This window comes from Sus scrofa, chromosome 2 (assembly GCF_054392235.1).
Source record: "Sus scrofa isolate SSC_HxYL_T2T_F1_AM1 chromosome 2, Sscrofa_HxYL_maternal_Yorkshire_Landrace_v2.0, whole genome shotgun sequence".
NCBI classification, from domain to species: domain Eukaryota; kingdom Metazoa; phylum Chordata; class Mammalia; order Artiodactyla; family Suidae; genus Sus; species Sus scrofa.
This window is the reverse complement of record NC_139384.1, coordinates 128,959,511-128,975,142: the sequence shown is the minus strand read 5'-3', so window position 1 is coordinate 128,975,142 and position 15,632 is coordinate 128,959,511. Positions and strand designations below refer to the sequence as shown.

General features: G+C 38.6%; 1 protein-coding gene across 47 annotated transcripts in view; it reads right to left on the bottom strand.

Annotated features, from left to right (window-relative positions):
* KCNN2 (potassium calcium-activated channel subfamily N member 2) overlaps positions 1-15,632 on the bottom strand; it is a 712,042-nt gene that overhangs the window by 418,525 nt on the left and 277,885 nt on the right. For 12 of the 47 annotated variants that reach the window (XR_014838555.1, XR_014838551.1, XM_085014280.1 and 9 more), the window contains exon 1: positions 15,066-15,187. The exons of 25 other annotated variants lie outside the window; for them this stretch is intronic. The gene's annotated coding sequence lies outside the window, so the exon portion shown is untranslated. Of the gene's footprint in view, positions 1-14,173; positions 14,250-15,022; positions 15,188-15,632 lie in introns of those variants that run through there. 10 more of the 47 variants (XM_085014276.1, XM_085014306.1, XM_085014312.1 and 7 more) reach the window with 2 other exon arrangements.

Genomic DNA, 15,632 nt, shown 5'->3' with positions numbered 1-15,632 from the left:
CAGGCAAGACACCCAATGACACTTTTAAGAAATTCATGAGTAATCGCAGCCAGTTAGAATTTTTAAATCTCTTAAGTGCATGGCTATGTAATGCATATCACTTTTTCCCATCTCCCATCTGTGTCTGGCAATTAAACTGAGCATTGTACCAGTTTCATTTGACAGTAACTCATTTAATTTCTATTCTTTACCAACTAACTATGTACTAGAAACTGTGCTAAGTGTTCAGATACCAGAGAGTCAGGGAGGAAGGAGGAAGAGAAGAAATGAACTGGCCTTCTTGTATCTTGGGGTTCAGTGGGATGCAAACCAGTAACTTTTGCAAGGAATATACTTCAAGAACATTTTCAAAATTAAAGTGAAGTTTGCATTTTTAAACAACCTCCAATGGATCACATTAAATTTTCATGAAGTCTGGCTCCTCTGAAGGTGTAAAAGTGACTGACTTTCTTCTTTCCATTGTTAAATTGTCGCCAAGTTATTTTTAATTCTCACAGTGTCCTCAAGCTCCTTCTGAGGACATTAATTTCTCTGGGCAGTTGAAAAAAATTCTGAGTCAATTTCCTCTTACAGACAACCAGGCTTTCACTTAGATAATACTTCAAAGGAAGCTTACTTGATACATAGGACTGGAGGAGCATGAAGAGGGGCTGAAGACATGGGCCAGTGTCATTGCCCCCAACATTTTTCTTTAAAAATTCACAAAGGCTAATTCTCAACAAATTTGAAAGGAGCAAAATTTGCTTTTGGCCTCTGATGTGTCTATCCTTTCAAATATTCTTCATGATGTTTTCCTCTCTATTTTAACCACATAAATTATGGAGATTTTTTGTTGCCATTTTTTAATAACAACTTACAGTATTTGTTTCCTTGTAGAACTTTTCATTTTAATAAGCTATCTTAAAGATCTTACATTTCCTTCTTTCTCTCACACATATACCACAGCCTTTAAAATTCATGACAGACCAACTCTGTTGATGAAATTCTAGATTATATAATAAGAGATATTTCATAGGAAATGCCTACTCTCAAGATAGGTCCCATCAACTCAGAAGTCCAGAGCACATGAAGTTTACCTACTTGGCTAACCAGTTTAAAGTTCCTACATTTTCCAAGGAAGACATCCACATGGTCAATAGGTATATGAAAAGATACATGAGAAGGGGAACCCTGTCCATCACTGGTGGGGACTCATGTTAGTGCAGTTTCTATGGAAAGGAGTATGGATGTTCCCCCAAAAGTTTAAAGTAGAGCTGCCATATGAAACAATGATTCCAATTCTGGGTATTTATCTGAAAGAAACAAGAACACTAACTCAAAAAGATATGTGCAGAAGGTCTTCTTTTTCTCCACACCATCTCCAGCACTTATTATTTGTAGACTTTTTGATTATGATTTGATTTCTCTAATAATTAGCAGTGTTGAACATATTTTCATGTGCCTTTTGGCTATCTACATTTTCGTTGGAAAAATATCTACTTAGATCTTCTTCCCATATTTTTACTTTTCTTTTTTTTTTTTTGATATGGATTTGTATGAACTCTTTATATATTTTGGAGATTAATCCCTTGTCAGTCACGTTATTTGCAAATATTTTTCTCCCTGGTCTTTTTGATTTGTTTATGGTTTTCCTTGCCATGAAAAATATTTGAAGTTTAATTAGGTCACGGTTATTTTGGTTTTTATTTTCATTACTCTAGGAGATGGATTAATAAAGATATTTCTGCAGTTTATATCAATGAGTGTTCTGCCTATATTTTCCTCTAAGAGTCTTGTAGTATCTGGTCTTACATTTAGGTCTTTAATCCATTTTGAGTTTATTTTTGTGTATGGTGTTAGAGGTGTTAGAGAATGCTCTAATTTCATTATTTTATGTGTAACTGTTCAGTTTTCCCAACATCACTTATTGAAGACACTGTTTTTTCTCCACTGTATATTCTTGTCTCCTTGGTCATAGATTAATTGACCATTGGCATGTAGCTTTAGTTCTGGGCTTTCTATCCTGCTCCATTAATCTATGTATCTATTTTTGTGCCCAGTACCATACTGTTTTGATTTCAGTAGCTCTGTAGTATAGTCTGAAATCAGGTAGTCTGATTCTTCCAGCTCTTTTCTTCTTTTCTCAAGATTGCTTTGGCTATTTAGGGTCTTTTGTGTTTCCATACAAATTTTAAATGTTTTTGTTCAAGTTATGTGAAAAATGCCCTTGGTAATTTGATAGGGATTGTGTTTAATCTATAGATTGCCTTGGGTAGTATACTCATTTTAACAATATTGATTCTTGCAATCTAAGAACATGGTATATCTTTCCATCTGTTTGTGCCATGTTTGATTTCTTTCAAAGGCATCTTATAGTTTTCAGGGTACAGGTCTTTTGCCTCCTTAAGTGGATTTATACTTAGGTTTTCTATTCTTTCTCCTTAATTTCTCTTTAATTTCCCTTTCTGATCTTTCATTGTTAGTGTATACAAATCCAACAGATTTCTGTGTGTTAATTCTGTATCTGGAGTTCCCATCATGGCACAGTGGAGAAAAATCTGACTAGAGACAAAGACATTGTGGGTTCAATCCTCAGCCTTGCTCATTGGGTTGGGATCTGGCATTGCCATGGGCTCTGGTGTAGGTCACAGACGTGGCTCGGATTTGATGTGGCTGTGGCATCGACCGGTGGCTGTAGCTCTGATTGGACCCCTAGCTGGGAACCTCCATGTGCCATGGGTGCAGCCCTAAAAAGCAAGAAAAAAAAAACTGTATCTTTAAATTTACTGAAATGATTGATGAGCTCTAGTAATTTTCTGGTAGCATCTTTAAGATTTTCTAGGTATAGCAACTTATACAATTCAACAGCAAAAAAACCAATCAATCAATGGAAAAATGGGCAAAAGACCTGAATAGACATTTCTCCAAAGAAGATATACAGATGGCCAGCAAACACATGAGAAAATGCTCAACATCACTGATTATAAGAGAAATGCAACTCAAAACTACCATGAGATATCACCTCACACCAGTCAGAATGGCCATCATTCATAAATCCAGAAATAACAAGTGCTGGAGGGGCTGTGGAGAAAAGGGAACCCTCCTGCACTGCTGGTGGGAATGTCAACTGGTACAGCCACTATGGAGAACAGTTTGGAGATACCTTAGAAATCTATACATAGAACTTCCATATGACCCTGCAATCCCACTCTTGGGCATCTATCCGGACAAAGCTCTACTTAAAAGAGACACTTGCACCCGCATGTTCATTGCAGCACTATTCACAATAGCCAGGACATGGAAACAACCCAAATGTCCATCAACAGATGATTGGATTCGGAAGAGGTGGTATATATACACAATGGAATACTACTCAGCCATAAAAAAGGATGACATAATGCTATTTGTAGCAACATGGATGGAACTAGAGAATCTCATACTGAGTGAAATGAGCCAGAAAGACAAAGACAAATGCCATATGATATCACTTATAACTGGAATCTAATATCCAGCACAAATGAACATCTCCTCAGAAAAGAAAATCATGGACTTGGAGAAGAGACTTGTGGCTGCCTGATGGGAGGGGGAGGGAGTGGGAGGGATTGGGAGCTTGGGCTTATCAGACCCAACCTAGAATAGATTTACAAGGAGATCCTGCTGAATAGCATTGAGAACTATGTCTAGATACTCATGTTGCAACAGAAGAAAGGGTGGGGGAAAAACTGTAATTGCAATGTATACATGTAAGGATAACCTGACCCCCTTGCTGTACAGTGGGAAAAAAAAAAAAAAAAAAAGATTTTCTAGGTATAGCATATATCATCTACAAACAGTAACATTTGTACATCTTCTTTTCCAATTTGGATTCCTTTAATTTCTTTTTCTTCTCTTATTACCATGGCTAGGACTTCCAAAACTATGTTGAAAAAGTGGTGAGAGTGAACATCCTTGTCTTGTTCCTGATCTTAGTGGAAATGCTTTCAGCTTTTCATCATTGAGAATGATATTAGTTGTGGGTTTGTCATATATGGCCTTTAGTAGGTTGAGGTAGATTCCCTCTATGCCCACTTTCTGGATTTTTTTTTATCATAAATGGATACAGAATATTACCAAAAACTTTTTCTATATCTATTAAGATGATCTTATGGTTTCTATTCTTCAATTGGTTAATGTGGTATATTACACTGTTTGATTTGCAGACTGAACCCCTCCTACACTGTTGGTTGGAGTGTAAATTGGTACATTCACTATGGAAAACAGTATGGAGGTTCCTTTAAAAATTAAAAATAGAGCTACCATATGATCCTGCAATCCCACTCATGGGCATATAATCAGAGAAACCCATAGTTTGAAAAGATATGTGTACCTCAATGTTCATGGCAGGACTGTTTCTAATAGCCAAGACAAGGAAGCAACCTAAATGTCTAACAATATATGAGTGGGTAAAGAAGATGTTATGTGTACATATAAAAAGGAGTATCACTCAGCCATAAAAAATGAAATAATGCCATTTTCAGCAACATGGATAGTCCTGGAGATTATCTTTCTAAGTGAAGTAAGCCAGACAGAGAAAGATATACTTCATGTCATACAGCTTATATGTGGAATCTAAAAAAAAAAAAAAAATGATATAAATGAACTTACTTCCTAAACAGACTCACAGCCATAGAAAACAAAGTTATGGTTACCAAAGGGGAAAGGGACATTGGGGAGGGAAGAATTAGGAAATTGAGATTAACATATATACACTACTATATGTGAAAGATGACCTACAAGGACCTACTGTATAGCATAAGAACTATATTCAGTATTTTACAAGAACCTACAAGGAAAGCGAATCCAAAGAATGTATTATGTATACACACACACATATATATACACATATACATATGTATATGTACAACTGAATCACTGCGCAGTACACCAGAAATACAATACTGTAAATCATCTATACTCCAATTTTTAAAAAAAGCAACTTTCAAAAAAAAGAGAAAACGTGTGTGTTCACCCCCATGTTCATACCATCATTATTTACCAGAGCCAAGATATGGAAATAACCTAAATGTACATCAATGAATAAAGGGGTAAAGAAAACATATAGTGGAATATTATTTGGCCATTTAAAGAAGAAAATCTTGCCATTTGTAACAACACAGATGGACCTTCAGGGCATTATAGTAAGTGAAGTATTCCAGAGAAAGAGAAATAGCTTATGATCTCACTTTTATGTGCAATCTTCAAAAAATTAAAAACAAACAAAAAAAACCAAATTCATAGGTATGAGAACAGATTGGTGGTTTCCAGAGGCAGTGAATGGTATTGATGAAATGGATGAAGGGGAATCAAAGGTACAAACTTTTAGTTAAAAAATAAGTCAATCATGGGATATAGCGGGTGGCATGGTGGCTATTAATGCTGTACTGTATATTTGGAAGTTGCTAAAAGTTCTCATCACAAGAAAAAAAAATGTGACACTGTGTGGTGTCACATACTAACTAGACTAATTGTGGTGATCATTTCACAGTATGTACAAACTTCAAATTATTATGTGGTACACCTGAAACCAGCATGTTCTATGTCAATTCATAGCTCACTAAAAAGTTCTTTCTTAGATTCTTACAAAAAACGAAAATCAACAAGGTTGTTTTAAAAATAGGTAATTTTTCTTCAAATAATAATATATGGGCATTGAGCAGAAGCCCGAATAAAACCCAGGAAAAATTCTGAAAGTTGTTATTATCCTTAGAATCCCATCCTGAGAAAACTGAAAGAAAAACAACTCCCTCTTAGCACCAGAACACATTCAAAATGAAACCCTATGTTACCATGTACAAAGTGAAGGAATTATATTTTGTCTGATTTTTTAATTATTTGCTTAAGCAAGTATTAATTATAGCTTATTTTGCATCACTAAAGTGAATACTCAATACTTCTTTCTTTTCATTGATATAGCTTTATCTGTATGTACCATTCAAGTTATTAGTTACTAAAAGTTACTGAACATCTTCTGTGTGTCAGTCACTGTGCTGAATAGAACTAAGGGACAGTTCTTAAGGGATCTTAAAGACAAATATAAGGAATGAAGAGTCTTAAATCTGATGTTCAGCTGACATATGTTTATTTTCTAAGGAGGAGACAGTGAAGATGGAGAGATGGGGAGAGAAGAGTAAAACTTTAGATTTAGGATATTATTCAGGCTTGCAGGACTATAAATCTTAAGGCTCTTTTGAATCCACATTGAACCAGTTCTAAATCGATTATTAAAACAATAGGTCATAACAGCAACAATATTAACAAGGAGCCACCAATGAAGTCCATGTTAATTGAACAGTCAGGATAAAGTCTGGAAGGCAGATTTATAGAGAGTGACTGTGTCAAGAGAGTAAGCAGACAAGTTACTCAACGTCAAGGCATTGTGAAAATGAATGATGGCCAATATAATCAAGCCATGTAAACACATCCCCAACACTTACCTTAGGTCTGCAGCATAGAGAATGCTATACTACTTGAACCAAACTTTTGGGGCACAAATTGGTGGGAATACTCCAGTAATATCAGTGCTACCCAGATCACAAATGAACAGAAAGAACATACTGCTAAGAGAGCAGTTATTACAATAGTCCTGGATCATATTTTTTAAATATGATCTATCAAAGGCCAATACATATAAACCATAACAAAAGTTGCCTCCTATTCATGAGTGACCAGACAAAAAGCACTGGGACTAAGCAATGGTCACTGTGTATCACCTGTATATGCGGCATCAGACAAGGGATAAAAAATTGCTGTAATTATCTGAAAATAGACATTATTAGCAATATGTAATTTCTTTAAGAAATATCTATACAGCTTTTGTTTTTTAGCACTGTTTTAAATACTTTGAAAATATTAACTTTTTAACCTTTGTTGCTACTGTACAAGATAGGAACTATTTTCCATGACACGATGAGTAAACTGAAGCACAGAGACATTAATTACACTTTCTAAATTCAAAAAGCCAGTCAATGGTAGATCCAGGAATGGAACCCAAGCAGTTTGGCTCCAAAGTCCATGTGTTTCACCAGGACATCACATTCTACTTCCAGTGGTGTCACTAATGAGTATGAATATAAGAGGGATAATTCCATAGTGTCCTTCTGGCACTGTCCAGAAAAGATGCTGGAATTCAAGAAGCAGCAAAAGCATCACCACTTATTGAGAACTTAACATACCCAACACCATGGAAAGACTCATATACTTTTCTTTGCAAACACAATATATACAGTCTCTACATAAGAAGATTTCAGGTTATAGATAGGTGAACTTTCTTTTTAATGTGTGTGGCAGACATTGTATTTTTTGTTTTGTTTTGTTTTTGTCTTTTGGCCTTTTCTAGGGCCGCTCCCATGGCATATGGAGGTTCCCAGGGTAGGGGTCTCATCAGAGCTGTAGCCACCGGCCTACGCCAGAGCCACAGCAACTCAGGATCTGAGCCGCCTCTGCGACCTACACCACAGCTCACGGCAATGCCGGATCCTTAACCCACTGAGCAAGGCCAGGGATGGAACCCACAACCTCGTGGTTCCTAGTCAGATTCGTTAACCACTGCGCCATGATGGGAACTCCCAGACATTGTATTTTGACCTATTCTAGTCTTGTGGTAGTTGCCTCTCCCTGCTATAAAGGTCGCAAAACTCAACAGCATTCCCTAGTGTCCCCTGCAATTCTGGTGCAAGCCTGTGACCTATTTTCAGACATACCTGCACAAAATTTCAGTGTGGAAATCAACGAGGTGGTCTGTTTAGCCCAGAGTGGGAGTTCAGATTTCTGGACAAGCTTGAGGGTGGTGAAGGTCCTTCTGGGGTCGCTGTAATGGTATTTCTGTTAATGGTGTTTCTCAGTGGTTTGGGGTATGTTTCCTAGCTGTGTGCTTCTCGGATGCCAGTATTCTCGGATTACTATTCCCAAGGCTAGTTTTCTGGGCTTTCCAGAAATTCTAGGAGCTATCTAACATCCTTTAATAAAATGTTGTCCTGTTTAAATTAGCTGGAGTGGATTCTATTGTTTGTAACCAATTATCTTTACATACATAATATCTATAATACACACATTATAATATATGTATATGACGAGTGCATCAAACCTTACAATTTCAGGGTTCCTGTCATGGCTCAGGGGAAACGAATCTGACTAGCATCCATGAGGATGCAGGTTCAATCCCTGGCATCAGTCAGTGGGTTAAGGATCCAGTGTTGCCATGAGCTGTGGTGTAGGTTGAAGATGCGGCTCAGATCCCATGTGCTGTGGCTGTGGTGTAGGCCAGGGGCTACAGCTCTGATTTGTCCCTCAGTCTGGGAACCTCCATACGCTGTGGGAGTGGCCATAAAAAAAATACCTTACCCTTACAATTTCAAAATAATCATTAGTTTGCATGAACTTAATGTTTTAAAAAGTAGCCATTTTAAGAAAACTATTTAGGACAGGTGGTGACACACATGGATTCTGGGGTCAAGCTACTTGAGTTCCAATTCTGGACCTACCGTTGCCTGATTCTTTCAACTTGGAAAATCTAATTAACTTCTGTATAAATGACTGGAATTTAGACAAGGTATTAATTCCTCACACCCCTCAATAATAAAAATATTATTTCTACAATTCTACTCATAAATACACTGATGTTTAGAGAGGTCGGATACCCTGCCCAATGTCACAGGCTAGTGAGCATGCACCCTGGTCTATCTCAGTCAGGGACACATACTTGTAGCATCACACTCCTGTAGTTATAACTGACAAACAAAACTGACAAATTATCATCAGGGCTTAAAGCTTTGTCTCCATGAGTTTGATTGGTTTGTGCCAGTTCTAAGGATACTGGTAATTGCTGAGGACACCAGCAAAATACAAGTCTCCGGACCTGCAGAAAAAAAGTGTAGTTCTTGGTCAGTGGGAACTTCAGCAAATGAATTCTCTGTTAACTTGCTCTCTGGCCCCTTTAAGAGGCAGCCCAGAAAAATTTCTCAGATGACATACCAAGACTAGTTCTTTAAAGAAGACTAGGCATTACTGGATAGAGGATCACAAGAATAGCACAGGTTAAGGCAGGGCTCACTCAGTTTTAATGTTAAATAATAAAGTGTAGCTGAAAGCTGCAAGTCATCCTGGTTGAGTACTGAAAGAAAGGGCTGGAGAGTAGCAGAAGTAAACCTATGAGAGTCTTGTATCCTTGTATCTCAAGGCTCAAACAGAAGAGGACATGACCAAATTCCATTCCAAAAGAGGTCGTGATAGTATTATGCAGAGATGAGAAGCTGGCGAGACTGGCAAGAAGACCAGTCAGGAGGTGACTGCTAGGGTCAAAGGCTGAGATAATTAATGGGAACCTCAACTAACAGACGAAGGCAATGATAGAGGGGAAAAAAGAGCATATTAGCACACAATTAAGGAAGAGGAGCCTAGTCAGATCCTTGTTCTACTAAATTTAGCAGTGCTATAGTGAAAATAAAGGCATCTGGGTACAAGGTAAAATATTTGAGTAGCCTCGCCAGGATTCACTCTGAAACAAATCAACAGGAAAAGTAGGATGCTTTCATACTTTCAATAAATCTAAAGATAGTTACTCATTATAAAATTGTAATAACACTTTCTCTTACTGGTAGCTTGGGGCACACCTCTGATCACCTACACTCCCTTTGCTACACCTCTGACCTTTAAGTGAGATTAGCTGATGAGGGAATGAGAACTGTGATGGGGTCAGTGTTCCTGATGGTGGGTACAAGAGAAGCAGGTGATGCTCAGGGAGGAGCTGAAAGGCACTTTGAGACCTGGAGAGCCAGAACCGGGGAATCAGAGATAGGCAACCAGCATTCCACACAAATCCTCAGTGATTTTGAGCTTTTCACTCTATAATTGGAAAATGATAATGTTGGTGATGTATGTTGCCAGTGTGTAGACCCATGAGAATTTGGAGAAAAGGAAAATAAAGCTGGCCTCATATCAGCAAGAATCATTAGAATCATATTAGCAAGGAAATTATTGCCATGAATCCTACTGAATGGTTTAAGTCTTGGAAATCTATAGTTGAAGGCTTTTCACTTTTAATGGTATTTAATTTTAAAATTAGAGAAAAGAGGAGTTCCTGTTGTGGCTCAGTGGTAATGAATCCAACTAGTATCCATGAGGATATGGGTTTGATCCACTGAGGATTCCATAGCCTCACTCAGTGGGTTAAGGAGCCGGCATTGCCATGAGTTGTGATGTGGGTCTCAGACGCGGATGGGATCCCATGTTGTTGTGCCTGTGGTATAGACGGGCAGCTATAGCTCTGATTTGACCCCTAGCCTGGGAACTTCCCATGTGCCACAGTGCACCCTAAAAAAAAATAGAGAAACCATGTTGGCACAAGTGCTTCCCAGAGGGAAATGATTAGTTTATGCATTACCAGGAAAAGATGACCTAATCTTACTAATAGAGTGTTGGTAATGGAATATCATTTCAAGGAATCAAGAGTGACGCAGGAATAGAATTAGAGCAAACACGGGGGTGTGTGTAATTGATCTGGCAATGGCGCTCACCATGGACAAAGCTGTCTGTGGAGTCCTCACATGCCACTTCCACATGGGTACATAAACTCCAGCATCTTGGAATAGTCCGTAGGTAGGAGAAAAAAGGTAATAATTTATCTACAGACTTTCCCTCTCCTCTCTCTCTTTTGTCAAAGTCTGCTTCATTATGCATTGAATCCACCCCCACTCTGGATTTTCATAGGCCCCTCCAGCAACATAGAAAAAGGCAGAGTTTCTGAGGTCTCTCCTCCTTGGCTTGTGCTATAGCTGGTGGACCCTGGAATGTGTGACAGCAGCCTGAGCTCTCACCCATGGAAACAGTGCAAATAAACACTTGGTCAGCTCTGGCTGCAAACCCGAGGCCCAGGATGCATGCAGAGCCAAGCTGACCTGGAAGAATTAATCAGTAGAGTCTGCCACGTCTGCAGACCACATGTAGCCATTAATTTTTATGTTTCATTTTCTGTTAAGTTCATATTTCTTCTATATCTTAAAAGCTCAAAGCTTAGTTTCTGCCCGAGTCCATCTTCTAAAAGGGACAAAATCTTTCATGCAATTTTCAGAGATGTATTTAATAGTTCTCTTCCAAGGGCAACTGACTCTAAGGCTAAGTACATTTGTTATAGAAAATATATTCATTAGAAGAATTCATGTAAACTTTTTTTGATTCAACTTATAGACAATTTCAGTAACTGAAGGTTAAAAGTACTTAACCATTGTACATGACCATTAACCAACAACCATGACATCTGTGAGTTTGTTATAATCTTCCCTTACTGAGAACATATCTAAAAATTTCCCTCCTGGAAAAAGTTAGCTTTTCTTTGTAAAATAGATGTGATTCTATCCATTTAATTTTAAAGTCAAACACATCTCATTCTTCCTCACTTGTAAACCTGTGCACAAAATATACAATGATCTACAGGAATAAAATTCTGTCTATAAAATAGAGAAATGAAATTTTTGAGTAGCTGTAATATCATGTAAGTGAAGTCTAACAATATGGGGAGATGCTCACAAATTAAACTGCAGTAAATAAAGCAGAAATCCAACACTATATACAATATACTCAGACTGCTGTGTGGGGGAAATAGAGTACAGACACCCACACACACACAAAAATAAAGAAATGGTAATCAAATTACAGATGGTTTTACTGAACACGTTACATATTTCCATTCTTACCCAACTTTCTGCATTACCTTCTAATCAGAATCTTACCATTACAATAAATCTAAAAATACTTCAAACTAAGCACTACGAATGGGTAGTCAAAACCAAGAGGTTTAAGAACCTGCTAAGCAGAAATCTGATCATTTATATCCTATTAAAGACTCTTTGAAGAGGGTTTGGTTAGCTTAGAGGAGAAACTCTCATACTACAGAGACAAAACTCAAGGTTTGTCGAAATGCAGATTCATTTTCTCAATTCCAATTCAGCAGGTCTGGGTGAGACCAGAAACCTGCTTTTATCTGGCACCCTGGTGATTCTAATGCAGTTGGCTGGAGACACATTTTGATCCAGACAGCCCAGAAGAGAAGTTCAAAGTAACAAAGCTTCATAGACTTTCCATATACCATCTGAGAACAGCGCTGCCCCATCTCTGGGAACCCCAGTTCTCAGGTTCCCAGGGCAGATCCTACTATGGCCTATTACCCCATCTCCTCTTGTTCTGATCCGTTCTCATTGACTTGCTTTCCTTGTGGTTTTCCTACAGGAAGAAAGTGGACTATTCTGTCAACATAGGCATTTGAGGTTGTATGCATGTCCTTGTTGTGAACTAATAAATTGGCATTTGGTTTGTACGTAGTCTCTGTGGACTCAGTCTGTGTGAGTCTACCCTGACAGTGGATCCAGTATCAGATAGCAGACGAAGCCATCAAAGCTATTCTCTTAGCTGGGATGTAGCGGGTCCCTTTTCCAAAGAAGTGAGTATTTGTTGTTTTTGCCAGACTGGCATCCTTTTCCATTTTTCTGTTATGGCATCATGTAGTTCCCCTGGGGAATCACCCTCTTCCTGTTTTTCAGATTCCTCCCAAATCTGAACCTGGCTTGTCCTTTTCAACTCAATCCCAGAATTTTTGTTAAACAAATCTAAGCTTTAGAGGTAAAGCTTAGATATGTCACTGAGAAAAGAGAAAGGTGTACCTGAGAGCAATGCCATCATAGACCAAAAAACAAAACAAACAAAATCCAAGAGTTAGATATAAAATTAGAGAAAGAAAACGGAGAGTTCTTTACAACATCATTGTTTGAATCCTGGATACAATTGGTCCCACTTGTACCCTTTGTCTTACACAAGCCAATGAATTTCCTGTTTTATCTGAGCCAGTTTCAATTGGACTTTCTTATCTTACTAAAGTATATTAAATAAAACAATATATATGTATCTCTGCACTTATCCTTACACATACAGAGTATACCTTCCATTCAAGAGCAACAATTAGGACAAAGATCTACCACTTGTCCAGGGGAACATTTAGAAAATCCATAATCATAGGAAACAGGGATTAGCTGGACATTAACAGCATGACAGAGCTCCCTCATTTGAGAGTAAGATGAACCTAATAACCATCACTAGAAAACAAGGATACCACAGGCTTAGGAATGTGTAACATGGGGAGGGAACAGAGACATGACATGTTTTACAATCTTTCTTTCATTAATTAGGAAAATTTCTGTAAAAATAAGAGGAAGCCCCCCTCTCTGTGCACCGAGGAGGGAAGGAAAATTGATGACTGAAGAAAAATTGTGTGATGACTATCATCACAGTCAATCAATCAATTCAGTCATGGGAAGTACAAGGGGAAGTTAACTTGTCCAGAGGAAGAGCAATTGCCAGATTAACTTCACAGACTTTAATTACAGACAAAATTCTTTCCACCTGCCTTTTTGAAATTAGGTGCTCTTCACTGCTTATCTACATGAGATAATTAGAAGGAAAAAAAAATCTCAGCAAATTGATGAGACACAAGTGAAAACAGCCCCACCCCCCATCCCCTCATATACTCAACAATAAATTCTTCAGTGTGTTAAATAGACTTGATTCTCCTACATCGCAGCTCCTATGGTCAGGGTAGAACTGGGTTGTAAATGCAATGCTATCAGTCATATAAAACCCTTGATTTTAGGGTAGTTCCTGGGTTTGGGAATTACCCAGCCTCGTGAAATAGCTACACATGGCATGTTTTTGCTCATAATCACCTTTCCCATTGCAAAAAAGACCTAAGAAAAGAGTTAACAGCTTGTCAAAAAGGATGGATGCTCAGAAATGACAGCTCATTGGTGTTCTGCTTCTCTCAACACTAGAAAGCATGCACACATCACTCTATATAGGAAAAGACTGGGCTCTGCAGAACAGCAAAATAAAAACCAAAACCATGGAGCTGACTTTTGCAAGTGTCCAGGAAGATAATTGTTTTGTAAGATTATTGGAAGGGAAAAAACTAGTCACAACTAATAGTGCATTTATGTTAGAATTGATACTGAGCACACGGTTAAAAGCTGGGTGGCCATCTGTGCTAATGGATCATCTCAGCCTCAGAATGCAGTTTGCAAAAACAGCAACAAAGTCAGATACCTCACAGTACAAGTTTTGGTAAAAACAGTGAACAAGCAAACAAACAGAAACCGCACAAAAAAACATCATGTACCTTCTCAGATTCCCTGAGCCTATTCCTCCTCCTCCTCTTTTTCCTCTCTATCAGAACCTCATTCACACACAGATATGGAGCTCTCTGCTTTTGGTCTTGGGAGAAATCACATACTTTGTGGCACAGTGCCCAGATTTCTGAGCAGCCAAGTGAGAGGCCAGAATATACAGAGTTAGTTTCCCAGGGAATAAAACTTCATCAGTGAGAACTGAAATGAGAAGGATCTGGGAAGTTCCTCTTTCTTTTTCTCTTCCACGCACTATACCAAGGTATCGTTGCTTTTTGCAACCCTTCCAGAGAAGCCCAATATAACAAGGAAGATAGTGTAGAGTGACACTGTGTCTCACCACAGCCGTTGCTGAACAGCGGCTACTGTGACAACACATGACATTACATTACACTGAATCACATCACACTCTCTCTTGCCTTGTCACCCTCACTCACTCTCTGGGGTTACACAGCCCAAACCAACTGATAGCACTCTGAGTGCTGCCTTGGGCTCTGCTTTCTAGAGAGCCCAAGGGAAGGCATAGTTGAAGCTACCATGGCTGAAGCTTCCTGTTGACAACAGTGAAATCTCTTTGTCACTATCACTATTAATTTTATGAATATAATCAATAATCATTTCCCCTTCAAATATTTAGCAATACTGTTTGAGTTTGCCTTGCACTTTGATCTGGATGAAAAATCAATCATTCCTCATTTATACAGCACCCTTCGAAATTCCTTATTTGCATTATTATTACCAATAAGTGCAAAGAATACACTTAGGTTTCAGCTATATGTTGTTCCCAAACAAACCACTCAAAATGAAATGACTTAAGGCAAAGATGGGGGGGGGGGGCTTGCCTGCACAGTTCAGATCCTGCTGGTACGAGCTGGGGTCACTCACTTGGTCAAGTTCAGCAGTTTGCTGGCCGGGATAGAAGGTCCAGGAAAGCTTCATTCACATCTACGTGCTCAGCTGCTCCTCCATGAAGTGGCTCTTTCTCCTAAAGGCAGGCTGGAGTCTTCTCACAGCAGTGTAGATTCAGGAAGGTCAGACCTCTCCCATGGAGGCTGGCTTCCAAGGGGGAGGAAACAAAAGCTTCCAGGCCACAAGCTCCAGAATTCATTGTCACTGAATTATATTGTTCAGAGCAAGTCACAAAGGCAGCATGGCGTGGACAGGAAATAGACCCTTCTCATGACAAACGGCGTGCATGCAGAAAGAGATACTACTGATGGCTGCCATCTTTGGAGACTACCTGCCACAGTGATTCCCAGACTGGTCTGCAAATTGGAATCATCTGGGGACCTTTTAAAACTTTAAGAGCCCATTTCACACCCGACACCAGTTAATTCACAATGAGGGGACATGTAGAACACAGGCATCCCTTTCTTTTTTTAAGCTTCCCAGGTAATTCCAATATGCAGACACATTTGGGACTCTCCCAACTTAAAAGAGATTTAGAAAAGC